The following is a 15423-nucleotide window of genomic DNA, read 5'->3' on the forward strand; positions in this document are numbered from 1 at the left end:
TCACCAATAATGAGGAATTATTTAATTAAAACGAGCTCCTGTGTCTTTCCGTGAAGTTACATGTAAGTTAGTTCTGTTGTACTTCTAGTGTACTAATATATTTATACTAGAAACAAGACCAGTGGTGTCCAAACTGTTAAATTGGCTAAAATTTAAAATTTAGTCCTTTTTTAGTCAAAAGGACTCAAAGGCCAAAAATAAAATATTTGTACCAAGTCAATAAGAACACAATACTTAAATTAAACAAATAAAGTAGATTTATAGGTTATACAAAACATGTTTCTTACAAAGTGATTTGCTGCTGGAAAAGGATCTAAAACTTAAAACGTGTTCTGCAGGTTTGCCTTATTAAAAGAACACAATCAATTCTGATAAATAAAATCAGGATTTAGGTCATTCTTTTATTTTATAAAGTTTATTCAATTTAATATAAGCAGATTTGCTTTCGAGTAAAAATTCTTGAGGAGATTGCAAAAAGCAAATCCTTTGAGTTATAGACAATACTTGTTTTTCTTAATTTTGTTCTAATTAAAGATGGAAAGTGTTCATCTACATTAAATACTTGAACTGGGGGCCAAATTTGTATCTTTCTTGTACTGAAATCAAGGGCCACACAATCAGTCTAGGGGCCGCAAAAGGCCCACAGGCCGCACTTTGGACACCTCTGAACTAGACCTTAAATACTTGGTAAGATTTTGTGTTTTTGCAGTGTATGAATGTATTTTTTAAATGTATTTGCCTCAAAGCTTTGCCTCTGGTTCATTATATCTATAGTGTTACATGTATTATTTCTCATTCTTTGATATATGAAAGGCTTTGATTCACTCTAATTTATTTTCATCTTTAAACCTGTGAATAATTGCCCACGCAGTAGATTTTGTTCTCAGGCAGTTTATTGTGACCTGAATGTTCAAGCTGTTTCTCGCTGCGAGACATTTTCTCACCAAACAAAAGTGAAACTCATTAAATTCCTTTAGCAGTAATTCATCACAGATGTTTTTAGGCACTTAAGAGACTTTTTTGTGCTATTCGTGATTGGTGGAGATATTTGTTTCAGATAGTTTCCAGTGTGAATCAAGTGCTTGCTTTCTTAACTTTGGAGCATTTTGTACTTTCTGTGTGTTTATAAATGTGACCTGTCATGCTTCCTTGACCAGGTTCGGACTATAGGTTTTACAAAACATGTTTATTACAAAATCATTCTTAGACAATGAGAATTTAGTCTGCTCAATTCTGCCTATGAGATATTTTTGGGACACTTGTCACTTTAAATCGAAATGCAAACGCCCTGGAGCTCAGCTTTGGTTGCTCGGTAACAGGCTAGGCTCAGCTGGGGTTGCTAGGTGACGGCGCAATCAAGAGGGGCTCACTTTTCAGACCCCAAAAAACACTAAACTTCTATGTTAAAAAAAGGACATGTGTGCTTTTTAAGCGTTTGAGTTGTTTTTAGAAACAATAGAAACCCAAATAAAAATACAAAAAAGTACAAAATGTGAATTTAGCATCTTAGTTCCCCTTTAAGTGATATAATTTTAAAATGATTTGTATCAGATGGACTCACGCACTTTGTTATATGAATGATTTTGCTTATGTATTAGGTTTGCATGGGAAAGTGAGAATAAAACATGACAAAAAACTACATTTTTTACGTCAAGTAGACTGAAAAATAAGATGTTCATATTTTGATGTATTTGCTGAGGTGCACAAACTATGAAACAAGCAAAGCAACTGAACAGCGCTCTCTGTAAGAAGCACAACTTCAATTCATCTGTGTCCTACTTTCAAGGCTCGTCTATTAGTCTTCCTGCTGCGAGAGTCTGGCGTTTAAAGAAAAACTGAGAAAGAAGCAGAAACAGAGTGACTTGACATCTGTAGCTTGGCTTTTTGAGTAACACAGTATGTTTTATAGTTAAAGCCAAGGACATATAAAATCAAAAGATTGTACATGTTGTGCAATCTGAGGTTGTATTTTTTCTTTTGGCTTGGAAGCTGCATGCTGAACATTTGATTTGTTTTTTCCCCGAGTGCCTGCATTGATTTCCTCCCTGCTCCCAGAAACAGGCGCCTCACTTTGAGATGCTAACTGGAACAGTGGAGTGAAAATAAACATGTTTAGGTTCTGAGTTTTTGATTCATTGGGTTGCTCCGGACGTGATTTGGCGTGTTCGGTGAACTCTGTATCGGCTGCTAACGGTTCGATGTGGAAAATGCGTAACCATAACAACCGTGAATCTTTGCACACCACGGTGTGAGGCAGAATATCACTCAATATACTGTTGGGCAACAACTGCATCACTGCAGAACAGGTAAATAGTTACTAAACCTTGAGATGTTGTAAGTCTAAAAAATGTTTGACTGGAGGAAACCTTAGCACCCATCTTGTTTATTTATCTGAAGGAATAATATTCTGTACACAAATGATATGATAGAAATGAGTCAGTCTTTCCCTTTGTGTTCTTTGTTGGTGTTTTAAGCCATTGTTTAAATATAGTTTCTAAAAGTCAATCTGAACGGTAAATATTTCCTTTCCATTAAATAATAATTATTCTGCCATAAATGAAAAGAGGATTTTTGTATATTTCTCACGATTCAGGTTTATTTAGAATCCAAATAAACAACAAACAATAATTAGAAACTAAAAGATGTGGATCTGAACTCATCCAGAACAAAAAGCTCAAACAGAAGATAATTCTCTCAGGTTATTTCGACTCAACGTTTACACTCGGACCTGAAAATAGATGCAGAGAGATGCACAATTATATAACCATACATCTTTGACAAGCAGAAGTGGAGCCTTCTGCACAACCGATACTTGTCTTTTTCCAGCAGCAATTGTACAAAACCAGCTGACCAAACATGCTGGAGCTCAGCTTGGGTTACTAGGTAACGGGCGAACTCCGCTGGGGTTGCTAGGTAACAGGCAGCACCTGGTGATTTGTGACGTTACATTCCGGAAGTTTTTTGAAACGACTCAAAAAACATGAACTTATTGCCAAAAAAAAATGTCTGAGTGTTTGTTTTTTTTAAGCGCTTGGATTGTTTTTAAAAGCAATTCATATGGAAGTATAAAAACGGGCAAAATATTAATTTAGCAAAATAGGTTTCCATTAAGTTTACAGTATTTATTTGAACTGCACAAACATGGTGTAAAACCTTGCAGAAAATTGCTTCTAAATCCCCATTATTCCTGTTTTCAAAAAGGTTTTAATCGTTCCTACTAACAATCTTCCTACTTACTTTATCAACGTCATGCGTTGATAAAGGCAACGCATGACGTTGCCTTTATCAGTGTCATGACTTCCCATGACTTCTTCATGGATTTAGTGCTTTAACAAGTCAGTAAAGATATTTTACTTCTGTTATTCACTAAAAGGTGTTTGAATTGCCAAAAAGTGCGTGTTTCACTGGGACTGTGCAGTCCTGGTGCCAACTGCTCAGGAGATTAAATATGTCCCATCTACAGCGTCCTCATGCACCATTAGCCAGGAGATTGGCTAATGGTGACAAATATATCTCACTGCTTCACTTTGTGCACACTACGGCCCCCGAGGGGAACTGATGTCTGTCATAACACATTTTTCTTGCTGCCAAGAAGTGGTTGGCGAACCTCAGGTGGAAAGATGGGAGGTTTGTTGCAGCTGGAGCGAAGGGGCTTTGAGAAGGAGTTCAGAAAATTGATCGGCCATGTTTCTGTCAGTGCCTCCCTTCAGGCCTGTCCGCTAACCTTGCTAATCTCTGACCGTTCACCTGGAGATGTGAGATGTGACAGCACTTTCAAAGCGCTTGTTCACATTACATGCTGCTCTGCCTCAGATGCAGCAGGGGGGAAAGTGTATTAGCTTCAGCTGCAAAGTCGCACATTGTGTTTTGTGTGGCGAAACCTTTTAAAAAAACATCCTGATGGATGAAAGTTGCAACAAAGCATCCATAATTCATCAGATTAAAAGGTGAGATGCAGGCACACTTAATTCCAACTAACTCATAAAACAAACAAGATGTGTTCTTGGGGGAGATATGGTGGACAAGAATTTCTTACCATCTAATTACTGTTTGCCTTATCTGACAATTTAAATCACATCCACATTAACATTCATTAAGAAAAAAAGCCTCCTTGGACCAAGATTGAACAGATGGGCTTAAGCAGATCACGTGATGGGAACATATCCTTATGAGGATTTAGAGGGTTAAACATTGAATTAATCAAGATCTACTTGTGCTTTCTTTTTTTTTGTCCTGTTCTCTCGTTTTGGATTCACTAATGACAGATTAAATCAGAATAAAAGAGCGATTCTGCCCTGCATTTATTCATGCAAACCAGACAGATTCTCCTTTATCTGCCTTTTTTTTCTGTTTGAACCAAGAGAGCATCAACTTATCAACTATTTAGGGATGAGTAACAAGAACAAGGACGGTGCTTTGTTGTTAGCTTTTAAACGGCACAAATTTACCTCTGCAGACATTAATTAGCGGTTATCAATGAGAAAAAAAGAAAGACTTCAGGTAAAGTACATTCTGCTGTGATCTGTGGGTATTCTGATCATTTTCTGGTCATTTTGCTAATGTGTAATCACTTTAATTTTATTGTATTGGTTTAAAAAAAAGAGTATGTCACTTTGGGGGATTGCTTTGTTTAAGTTGTAGTTACACCCCCATGCCATGGGGTGGCGCAGTGCTCTTTGAGGCAGTATAGCGAGATGACAGGCCTTCCCTCTGTCGTCTGTCTCATCATTTCCCTCTGTTTTACAGGTTAGTAATGAATAAAAAACAGATGGTAGAGATTATATATTATAAGAAACACAGCTAAATGTGGATGTGTAAATAGTTTGGTGAACTCTATATTCTGTCACTTTTTTAACTATGATAAAACTGAAAAAGCTAAAGGACCGCCGCTGGCGCCATTTTGGTTTCGGTTTGTACTTATTTCAAGCTACTTTTTAGTTAAACAAACTCCGTTTTGTATCCTGATATTGTGTAACAGTGCTAATATGCTATTGGAAGTAGGAAACATATGTTCACTTGTTTTAAATATGTATATTCAAAATGTTAAAAGCCGCAGTTGCGCGAACATGAAAGCTAAAAATCACATTGACGGTCATTACTGCAATGGAGATGTCTGGGACAGACTGTAAAAATTAAACATATTTTAGTATTGATGAGCATATTTAAAAGGAAGACATACTTTTAAATCATCCTTGTTTTAATATAAAAAACAAGAATATTATATTTCATGTGCATCTGGAAGGTAAAGCATAAATTATACAGGTAATAGGCAAATAAATATAGGACTTCTTCACTATGGTGGAAAAAAGAACAGGCAGTAACTCTGATGACTCACTATTTCCTGCTGCTTGGAATCACAAGTACGTCTAAAAAAATATGAATATTGAGTAAAAGTTTAATTTCTTTTGTTTGAGAAAGTGAATATTATATAGGGTAATTAGCCATAGAGTTAAATATTTCAGGCCTTTAGTTTGTAATTATGGCATAGAGATGAAAACCCAAAGCTCAGTGTATCAGAAAATGAAGATATCACATAATGCAAATGAAAAAAAAGTATTTTAATGCATAAATATTATCTAATGGGCTACACAAGAAGACTTAGTCCACACTGAGATCCTCCACAAGGAGGATAAACCATAAAATCTCATTACTAAAGAGGCTGGCTTTTCACTGGGTACTGTCTCCAAGCAAATTCATAGAAAGTTGAGTGGAAGAAAAAAATGTGGTGCAAAAAGGGAGTACCAGTATAATGTTTTCATACCTTGTCATACGGTACTACACTATCTGATGATTTTTGTCAGCAGAGCGATCCTTTCTCTTTTCTTTCCCATGTTCCTTGAAACCTGTGGCCTGCTTAATAATGTGGAACATCCTTCTTAAGTAGATTTCCTTTAATTGAGCTCACCAGACAAACTAATCAACCAGCTCTCTGAAATTAATTACAGTAATTCAAAGAGCCCTGACACACAATGCCATCTATAAATTTAATAGCACAACAAAAAATGTCATCTTTATGACACTTGAATCCAATTTGCATAATAATTTGGGACATGGTGTATAGTCTTGGGACACCATGTTGGACTTAACACCTAAAGCCGCACTGTTACCTACATAAAGCCTGGTCAGATGATTTGTATATTACAATGCTGTATTAAGACCATTTTAGATATGTAAATAACAGTAGACTTCTATACTCAAAAATTTTCTAGAAAAAAAAAAACAAGGAAATTTCTGCGTTTAAAAAATTTGAAAATATTTTACTTTTGAAACTCAGAAAATTTACGAAAGTTGAACATTTTATGAGATTAATCTCAATTTTGTTCTTGCAAATTTTTGACTTCAAACGCAGCAATTTCCTAGTTGTTTTTTTTCTAAAAACTGTCTGAGATCATTCTTACATTGTTTTTAGCTTTTCTAGAAGAATTTTCACTTCAGAAAGTCAAAAGTTTTCTATTTTTTTCTAGAAAAAACAAAAAAATTTCTGAGCCCGAAAAGTCAAAAGTTTGCTTGAAATAAATCTGAAATTTTGAGATTAAGAAAAATTTTGACTTTCAGTAATTCTCTGGATTCACAAATAGATCTAAAAGCCTTGTTCTAAAGTCAAGAAATGTCAACTTGTGAAACTCAGAAATTTTTCAGTTTTTCTAGAAATTTCTTAGATTACTCTCAAAATATCTGAGTTTTTTTCTAGCAAATATTCAACTTTTCATGCTCACAAATTTCCAAGTATTTTTCTAGAATTTTAACCTCAATATTTTTGAATTTTTGGGGCTGAAATTTATTCTATTACTTTTTCTATTTATAGTAGTCCTAATACACTGTTGCAGTATACAGCACACCAGCCGCAGTGGCTGTAAAAATAAATTTCCAACTGTTTTAAATTTTTAAAATGATCATTTGGAAACTGCATTTTAGATTTACTCAGGTTTTATCTCCTGAACTCATCAGGTGATCTTAATTTTACTGCTTGAGGCAAATGTTAAGAAAAAGCTTCAGGCCCAGACCTTTAATTTTTCAGTCTACTTGCAGCACAGCGCTGCGCTGCTCTGTGTCATCTGCTGTGACCGGTGATTTATGACAGCAGATTGAGCTGGGAGCAAACACAAACTGCAAACGTTTAACCTCTGGCTTGTTGTTGCCATGGAAACACAGGTTGAAAGATGACCTTGAATTGTTGAGGATTCAACATGATCTTCCTGCCCACAAAACCTTTCATTAAACTTAACCACATTATTTTTAGTGTCCTTCCCTCCCATGATGTGGTTAATTAACTGTTAGTTAATGGTTTTAAAAAGGAATTTGTTTTAATTTACTGCATATGTTGCTCCAGATGTGTTGGAAACCCCAGTGTCATCTCATGATTTTATTTTCTTTAAAATGTCTGGATAATAATAGTAAACTATTATGGAGTACATGTTGCTGTTATTTCTTTTATAGATGTAGAGTTCATGAATCCTACAGACACTAGACTGTGTTGCAGCATGTCAATATAACCACTAGATGGCACTAGAAGCTAAATATTTAGCCCCACCGTCCAGACAAAACTAATGTTTTTTTAAAGACTATTTCTCACTGTATTTTCCTCAGTTTTTAACACAGTTTGAAAATGAAGTCACTGAACTGTGTAAGCCAAATCAAGCGGAAACCCCAACACTGTTCAATCTGCTTTGAAAACTTTCTTTAGACCCAATAAAACATGTTTTTATTTATTACACTCTGGTACAAATATTTAACTCAGTACAGTTTATTTATATAATGTTATTTCACAGCAGATGTCGTCTTGAAACACTTTACCACAAAAAAATAAATTTTTAATTCAACCACACAAACATTCCAATTGATTCTAGTTATCAAACATTGAATGTTTAGTTCAGTTTATTATTTAAATTAGTTTAAAAAGTCTCTGGATGGTAAGTTAATAATAAAACATTTCTTTTCCAGCAGCCAGTGTTCATACGTTGGTAAAACCAGCTGACCAAAGGGACTGGAACTCTCCTGGGGTTGCTAGGTAACAGGCACTTAGTGCCTGTTACCTAGCACTCCACTTAGTCCTGCCTGTTCCACAACTTAACTATTTTTAAGTTGTGGAATGTGACTTAAAAATAGTGAGATTTTTCAAACTACTCATTTTCTAGACACCAAACAACATTAATTTATTACCTAAAATCACCTGTTGTTTTTTTTAAGTGCTTTGACTGTTTTTAGACACAGAGGAGACACAAATAGAAGTTTAAAAAAACGTGCAAAATGTGAATTTTTGCGTAATAAGTCCCCCCTTAGCATTTAGTTAGTCCTTAATGTCTATAAATTGATTTATGAATAAATTTAACTTAACTTTGCAGCCAGTGTTAATTAATTAAAATTAACTAATTATGTTCCAAATTACTGCATGATATTGAACTTTTTACGCTAACATACATAATGGTGCCACTTCAGGTCAGCTGAAAACTTTCCACACTGCAACAAAGAGCTCTCAATGTCAAACTGCAAATGAGATTTTCATAATTTTTTTTTTTTTGAGTTTCCAAGAAGATTTCAGTCATATGGCGCCTGTGTTGTGACTGCTCCACCTTCTGAGCTGTTAAATTCTTCTAATAAGGTTTATGTAATTTAGAAAAGCTGACTTGGATTGGATCATTTTGGAGCTTTAAGGGATCAGTTAGCATGCAAGGATTTACTCCTTAATAACATTCTGCACCAATGCCAACTAAGAGGCCTTTTGTAATAAAAAGTCTCATTGGGAAGAGCAATGTCTAAGTTTACTGTTAATTCATTAAAATTATAAAGGGATGAGGGAAATGCATATGATGTTTGCTTCAACTCTTTGGATGGATAAAGATGATTAAAAGCATGGAAAATTATAGTTTATCTTAAAAACAAGATAAAGCACACTTAAAAACTAATTTTATTTTCTTGTGCCCTTGGATCAGTGCTGGCTTTAGGTTTTATGGGTCACTGACAAACAAAAAAATTTATGCTAAAGGTAATGTAATTTACAGAAAATATATTATTAAAATAAAAACAAGTCAAACAGTTAAGAGAAAAAAGACGTAAAAACTGTTATTCACAGTAAATTTACTTCAATTAGTGATATAAGGAATCCTTAAACAGATTTTTGATAAAGCGTTTACATCAAAAATGTGTTTTTCTGGGGCATTTTAGGATCCCAGTGTTCAAACAATGGGTTTTGATTGCATATTTAATTCCAGTAAAGTCAGATTTAGAGCCATGGGATGTTAAACTCCTGCAAAGGAGACTATTGGATAAAATAAATGTTTCTGAATGAGTGGAAAGCAATAGTTGCTCTAAAAATGAACACCTGTACAGATGATGGGTTTTAAAGGTGACTTACTATGCTTCCTTAAATGAGTTAGGATTGGTCTACGTGCTAAATAAAACATGTCTATTAATTACTTTCCACAAAGTCATCTAGATAATGACATCTTAGTCTGCTCAGTTCTGCCTATGAGCTTTTTTAGGGTGTCTTGTCTCTTTAAATCCAAATAAGTTGCTGCTGGCCACGCCCCCAAACTCAATGTTTACACTCACATGTCAAAATGGCTGCCAGCAGATAAGCAGTTATACTACCATACATCTTTGAAAAGCATTAGTGGCATTAGCCTTTTGCTCAACCAACAAGAATGCAAGAAGTGGTTTCTGGATGGTTAGTCTAGTTTGGCAGGGGTTGCTAGGTAACAGAGGTGGATTTGGCTGGGGTTGCTAGGTAACAGCGCAGTGTTTGTCCCTTGTGATTTAACAATCGGGAGGTTTTTGAGCTAAGAAGACGATTATTATTCTGTTTGCAGAAGGAGTTGGATAACAAATGTGAAAGTATTTAAGTTGATTGCATAATTTAACAATAAAAGTCAAATAAAAGGCAGTTTAGAGGAAAAACTTCATGTCGGACTAGCTCTGTCACGTTCGTTCATTTAATTTAGTTCAGTTCTTTTTCTACACGTTTGTTCATAATAGTTTTGGTCAGAGGAATCACACGTTTGGACAAGTATCCCCTCTGGTTCTGGATGCTGCGTAGCTTGGAGGATTTCTGCTCTTACTTTTTTATTTACTTTCGGAGAGCTGTTATGATGCGTAACCATGGCAACGCGGTGTCGTTTTACAACCGGGAGCAACTGATTAGCATCTAAAAAAAACCTCAAATATCATCTGAAGTATGAAAGTAAAAGAAAAATAAATAAACTTAAGCTCGATTGTGATAAAATGTGAAGTTCAATGGTTATGAATATTAAAATATAAAATATTTAGTTTCTGGTTCTTCACAGGCAGTAGTTTTTTCTTTATTTTTATCTTGTATATGGAAAAGTTTAAAAATGACAGAAAAATAAACAAACAAGCTGTAATGTGACAAAATGTGACGTTCTGGTGTGAATATTAAAATATTTGGCTGCTGGTTGTTTACAGGCCTCTGCAGTTTGTCTTCTGACTGGTTGAGGGCGGGAATGTGAGGTGTTTGGTCACCATTTCAGCATTTCTGATGGGGGCATTAATGATCGACTGGCACGCAAGCGGCTCATTAGCTGCCCAGCGATTTAACAGGTTGCATGCAAGGCCCTGGGATCAGCCCAAGACCACTAAATACTCAAGTCATTTTCATTCTTCCTCTCTCTGCCCTCAGGGAAGTGCGCATGCAGATAATCTCATTAGGGAAAACATAATATTTGTAAAAGAGCTTTGGCGCAAAGCCCCACATCTGACTTGCCCTCAGTTTTTTAAGATGTCTTGCTGATGTGATGTTGGTGTCATAATCTGGTCCCAGCGGAGAAATGCAGACATTTGCAGAATTAAACGGGTCCGGCACGCACGAATGCGAGGAATGTTTGTGTTCAGATCGGCTTAAACACTAACAATGAAGAAACACTCCGATTAATAGGTTTACATCTGCAGCTGATAAGCCTGAATTTTGTTAAATTAGGCTCTTGGAGTTCATTATGAGAGCAGCAGAGGGCGCTGTTCGCCGTTATCTCATTCTGAGATCGATGTAGCAGCTGCAACGCTTCAGCTCTGCAGAAAATAGAAACAAATTAATCTGAAAACTTATAACAAGCAACTGAATAAACAGTAATTTATTTATAAATAATGTTCACTTTCTTGACCTTTTTCATTTTAACATTTATTTGATGACAATAGTTTCTTTCTTAGTCATTGTGTGTTTGGATTGTGTGCAAACACAAATCACTGAGGTTATATTAGCATCATTTATGTTATTTTAAATGGTTTTATTTTAAAGAATTATTGCATAATTGGATTCACACACACACACACACACACACATATATACATATTTATTTACTTATTTATTATCCTGAAGCAAACGTCTTTCAACTTCAGGCAACATGAAGATCATGAATGCCCACAAAGGGCCGGTTGTGAATGTAAAGGTGAATCTATCCATTAACAAACTGCTTAAATATAACTTTCTCTGCATTTGATTTGGCCTTAATATTAAATAATATGTAGTATCTGTTATGTAAATTGATCCTATACAAATAAAAACTGATTAGATTCGACAAATAAAATAATAGAAATTGTATCTCTGTGACCCTCTAGAAATGGCAATGGCGGGCCAGATTTGGCCTGCAGACCTCCAGTTCGACACGCTCAAAGTTTATATTATTTAATGACTGTATGTTGTGGTTTAGTGAAAACAAAGTCAAATTTCTTGCTTGTGAGCAGAAACTTGGCCCAAAATGTGTTTGACACTCCAAAGAAACTCAAAAACAATTAAACATATTAATAAAACATAGATGGATTTTGTTGCGCTGTTTTAAAAACATGTTTATTTTCTTTTTTTGTGGAGACTAATATTTTTATTCCGTCTTTAGGAAAGCTACTCTGTGATCTGCGACTCATGGGAAAAGGAAGTTATATAAGATCTGAGGAAGTTTAGGATCACTGGAGTAGAAGCAATGGCAAGAAAGTAAGGAATTATAATATTATTTTACATGATGTCCTCTGCAAAAGTATTTAAAATATTGAAGTTTTCCAAAAATATTTTACACTACAACTGTATACTAACATAGGGTAACACATGACTGTAAGATTTAGGAATAATAATATCTGAAAGTCTGAAAACTGCAGTGTGATTGCATTTTAGCCCTTTAACATTCCCACATAAATCTAGAGGAAATCTAAAAGTAAACAGTCTGTAGCTTAATCAGTTTCAGTATAAAACCAGCTGTTCTGTGAATGTCTCAAAGGTTTGTTAGAGAACATTTGAGAGAACAAACTGCATCAGAAAGTCCAAAAACACAGCAGCTTCTGAGACATTTAAAGGGGAATTAATATTCCAAATTCACTTTTTGCACATTTCTGTACTCACACACTGCAAAAACACTTAAGTAATCCTAAGTCACCCCATAATTCCCAAGTTGTCTAGTTTGTAGTGCAAATATCTTAGTTTAAGACAAAAGTAACTTTTTGGCTATAAATAGGAGCTTGTTTTAAGTCAATATTTCCTTAATTTTGATATTTTAAAAAGTGCTAGATATAGGTGAAATAATCCACCTGTGGAACAAGACTTGGTTTTCATATTATAAGTGAAAATGTCTTGTTCCACTGGCAGATTATTTCACTTATATTAAGGAGGTATTGACTTTATAAAAGCTCCTATATTGTAATGAAAAGTTACTAGAAATAAGACAAAACTAACTACAAATGTACTAAGATATTTGCATCAGAAACTACTTGAAGAGCACTTTAAAAAAATCACAAAGCCGTTTTCTGGCAATAACTTTGTGTTTTTTGGTGTCTGGGAAATGAGTCGTTTAAAATCATTTCCCGATTATTAAGTCACATTTCGCAGGCTCTGTACCGTTACCTAGCTACCCCAGCCAAGCCCAGCTCGTTACCTAGCAACCAGAGCAGAGCTCCAGCACATTTGAGTTCTAAAACAATTTTCCAATCTTTGAATGTCTTACATTTCTGTTCAATCGACCGTTATCTGAGAAAGGGAAGAGTGAGGCATGGATGCAAATCTACCCAGATACAGATGTTCCCCTGAACTGAGAGGCAAGTGTAGGGTTCAAAAACTAACACAGCACATCACCTTTTTTAGTTGTGATGTGGCAAAATGTGAAAACTTTGCGACGTATCTGTAGTTTTAAAAAGATTTCAGACTTCTTCAAAAGGAGCTTATATGATTTAATGTTTTTAAAGTCTACTTTTACAAGCTGGTATTTTAAAAGAACCGAACCTTGAATTATAGAGTTAACTGCTGGAATATCTGTATCCTGACTCCTATTGTGTTAGACACAAACGTAAAACTGTTAGGAAGTGTTGAATATTGATCTGGACACATTCTGGGACTCTGTCCAGGACATTTTTACATGCTGTTAGGGGTTGAGAAGAGACCCAGCCCTTAAAGGTGATTGACACTCCAGTAAAAGTAGCTCAAATGTAAACATTAAAACCGTGTTCGTCCCCACAGTGTCGAGTGTAAATCTGATGGATTTCACAGACACATCTGGGTGTTTATTCTGGTGGAAACACAATGCAGCTCCTCAGAGGTCACAACATTATGAGAATGAAAACTCCTTTATGGCCTTTTCTTTTTTTCTTCCTCTGTGTTGTTTCACTTTGCTGGCCTGGCCATAATTCAGCTGCGCTAGCCCGATGTGGATAAGCTCACCCCAAACAAAACATCAACTAAACGGCCGCCAGCTGCTGCTTCTTTTTTTGGACTGAAGGAAGGGAACCATGTTGGAAAATCCCTGCAGATCTGTTTGCATGACTGAACTGTGACAACTTATCAGAAAGGCTCCAGAGCCCCCAGCGAGCCCCTGGGGCTGCAGAGACATGCAGCTTGTGAGGAGGAAACATTGTGTGGTCTTACCTTAAAAGGCATATTCCTGCAGGCCAAACACCCACAACTACTGTTCTACAACCAGAACCTCAGTTTACTGTAAGAAATCCACTTCATAACAAAAATCCCCTCCCCCCCTTTGGGAATCAATAAAGTATAATCATCTTATTATCTTATCTTATAAGTGTAACATTGATTTTATTTTGGTGAAGTTTGTCAAAATTGGTTTGTTTATACTTCAAATTAATTTAGTTTAGCCAAAACGTTATCTCCTGACATTCATTGGTCTATAAGTTATGTTATGTGGCTCTTGGCAGTAACTGGTTACCACAGCAACCAGTAACTGGCAGCTCGTTCTCCATTTTCTGTTGGCGTCTGTAACTGCAGCTGCGCCATTTCTCCAGCTAGCGCTAGACTCTCACGTTTGTTTTGGGTGTATTTACCCAGAATGCCCTGGGCTGTAGTTCACTTCCTGCTTTTGGGGCAGTCTCCACTCTCCCCAAACGAACCGGACTTTCCAGGCAAAGGGACTAGAGTTGGACCAAAAGCAGACTAAACAGGACTGGTCTGCCTAAAACCCTCAGTCTCTACCTTCAACTGAGACCGCTTCAAAATCAGGAAGCGGACCACAGACCAACAGAAAAAGAGGGAGGAGCTGACAGTTACTGCTAGCTATGGTAACCACCAATTGCAGCTGCAGTTACAGACTTTTAATGTGTATTTCTTACAGTGTATAAGGTTCAGGTTACAGAATCGTTGTTGTGTATGGCCTGCAGGAAAATGTCTTTTATGGTAAAACCACACTACGTTTACCAACGACAAACAAGAAATCCTACAACTGCTAAAATCTGATGACACGACTCCATTTTTGTTTACATCTTGCAAAATGTAAAGAATGGAGGAAGCTGAGCTCCGTATCTTCTTCAGAGGTTTTTGTATTGTTTCCTTCTTGGTGCAGCGCCACCACAGGCGAGGAGGGGAACATGGTTTTCAAAGGGTTTGGTTTGTGAAAGCAAAACACAGCAGCTGAAAAAGTAACAAATGTTGACTTTTTTTTTTACACCCCTCCAAGGGGTCTTTTGTGGGCTCTAGTGTCCCTTATATGACAGTAGGCTGACAGGAAATGGGGGAAGACATGCGGCAAATGTCGTCGGGTCCGGGAGTCGAACCCGCGACGGCCGCGTCGAGGACTCAAGGCCTCCAAGTACGGGTCGCGCTAACCGCTACGCCACCACGGCACGCCCGACAAATGTTGGCATTTTGATCACCAATCGAACTGCATCTACTGGACTATCGGGTGTAAAAACACCCTTAGACTCAGTCCTCCAGATCTCAATCCATTCACGCTTTGTCAAGTCCATTACACTAAAACATCTGATGCTAACAACTCGGTTCATGCCTCAACAAGTCAGGGCTATTTTGGCTAGTTGGTGGTTATAATATTTTGCCTCATCAGTGTCTAACTCTTGTAGCAACCAATAAAACTCCCAGGAGCCTCCCAGTAAACTCTGTTAGCTGAACATGTCACTGATGCACAGACACTAATAGGAACACTGCTCTGAATTAGTTTTCACAGAGGACTGCAGACTTCAATCTCAAATTGG

At 36.4% G+C, this 15423-nt stretch overlaps 1 long non-coding RNA gene across 1 annotated transcript; it reads left to right on the top strand.

The window, feature by feature from the left end:
* The first annotated feature begins 11828 nt into the window (after positions 1 to 11828).
* On the top strand, positions 11829 to 15423 carry LOC114138507 (uncharacterized). The gene is made up of 2 exons (XR_003594226.1): positions 11829 to 11935; positions 15387 to 15423. It is a non-coding gene; the product is annotated as an uncharacterized LOC114138507 (long non-coding RNA).

This window comes from Xiphophorus couchianus, chromosome 22, assembly GCF_001444195.1.
Source record: "Xiphophorus couchianus chromosome 22, X_couchianus-1.0, whole genome shotgun sequence".
Classification (NCBI taxonomy): domain Eukaryota; kingdom Metazoa; phylum Chordata; class Actinopteri; order Cyprinodontiformes; family Poeciliidae; genus Xiphophorus; species Xiphophorus couchianus.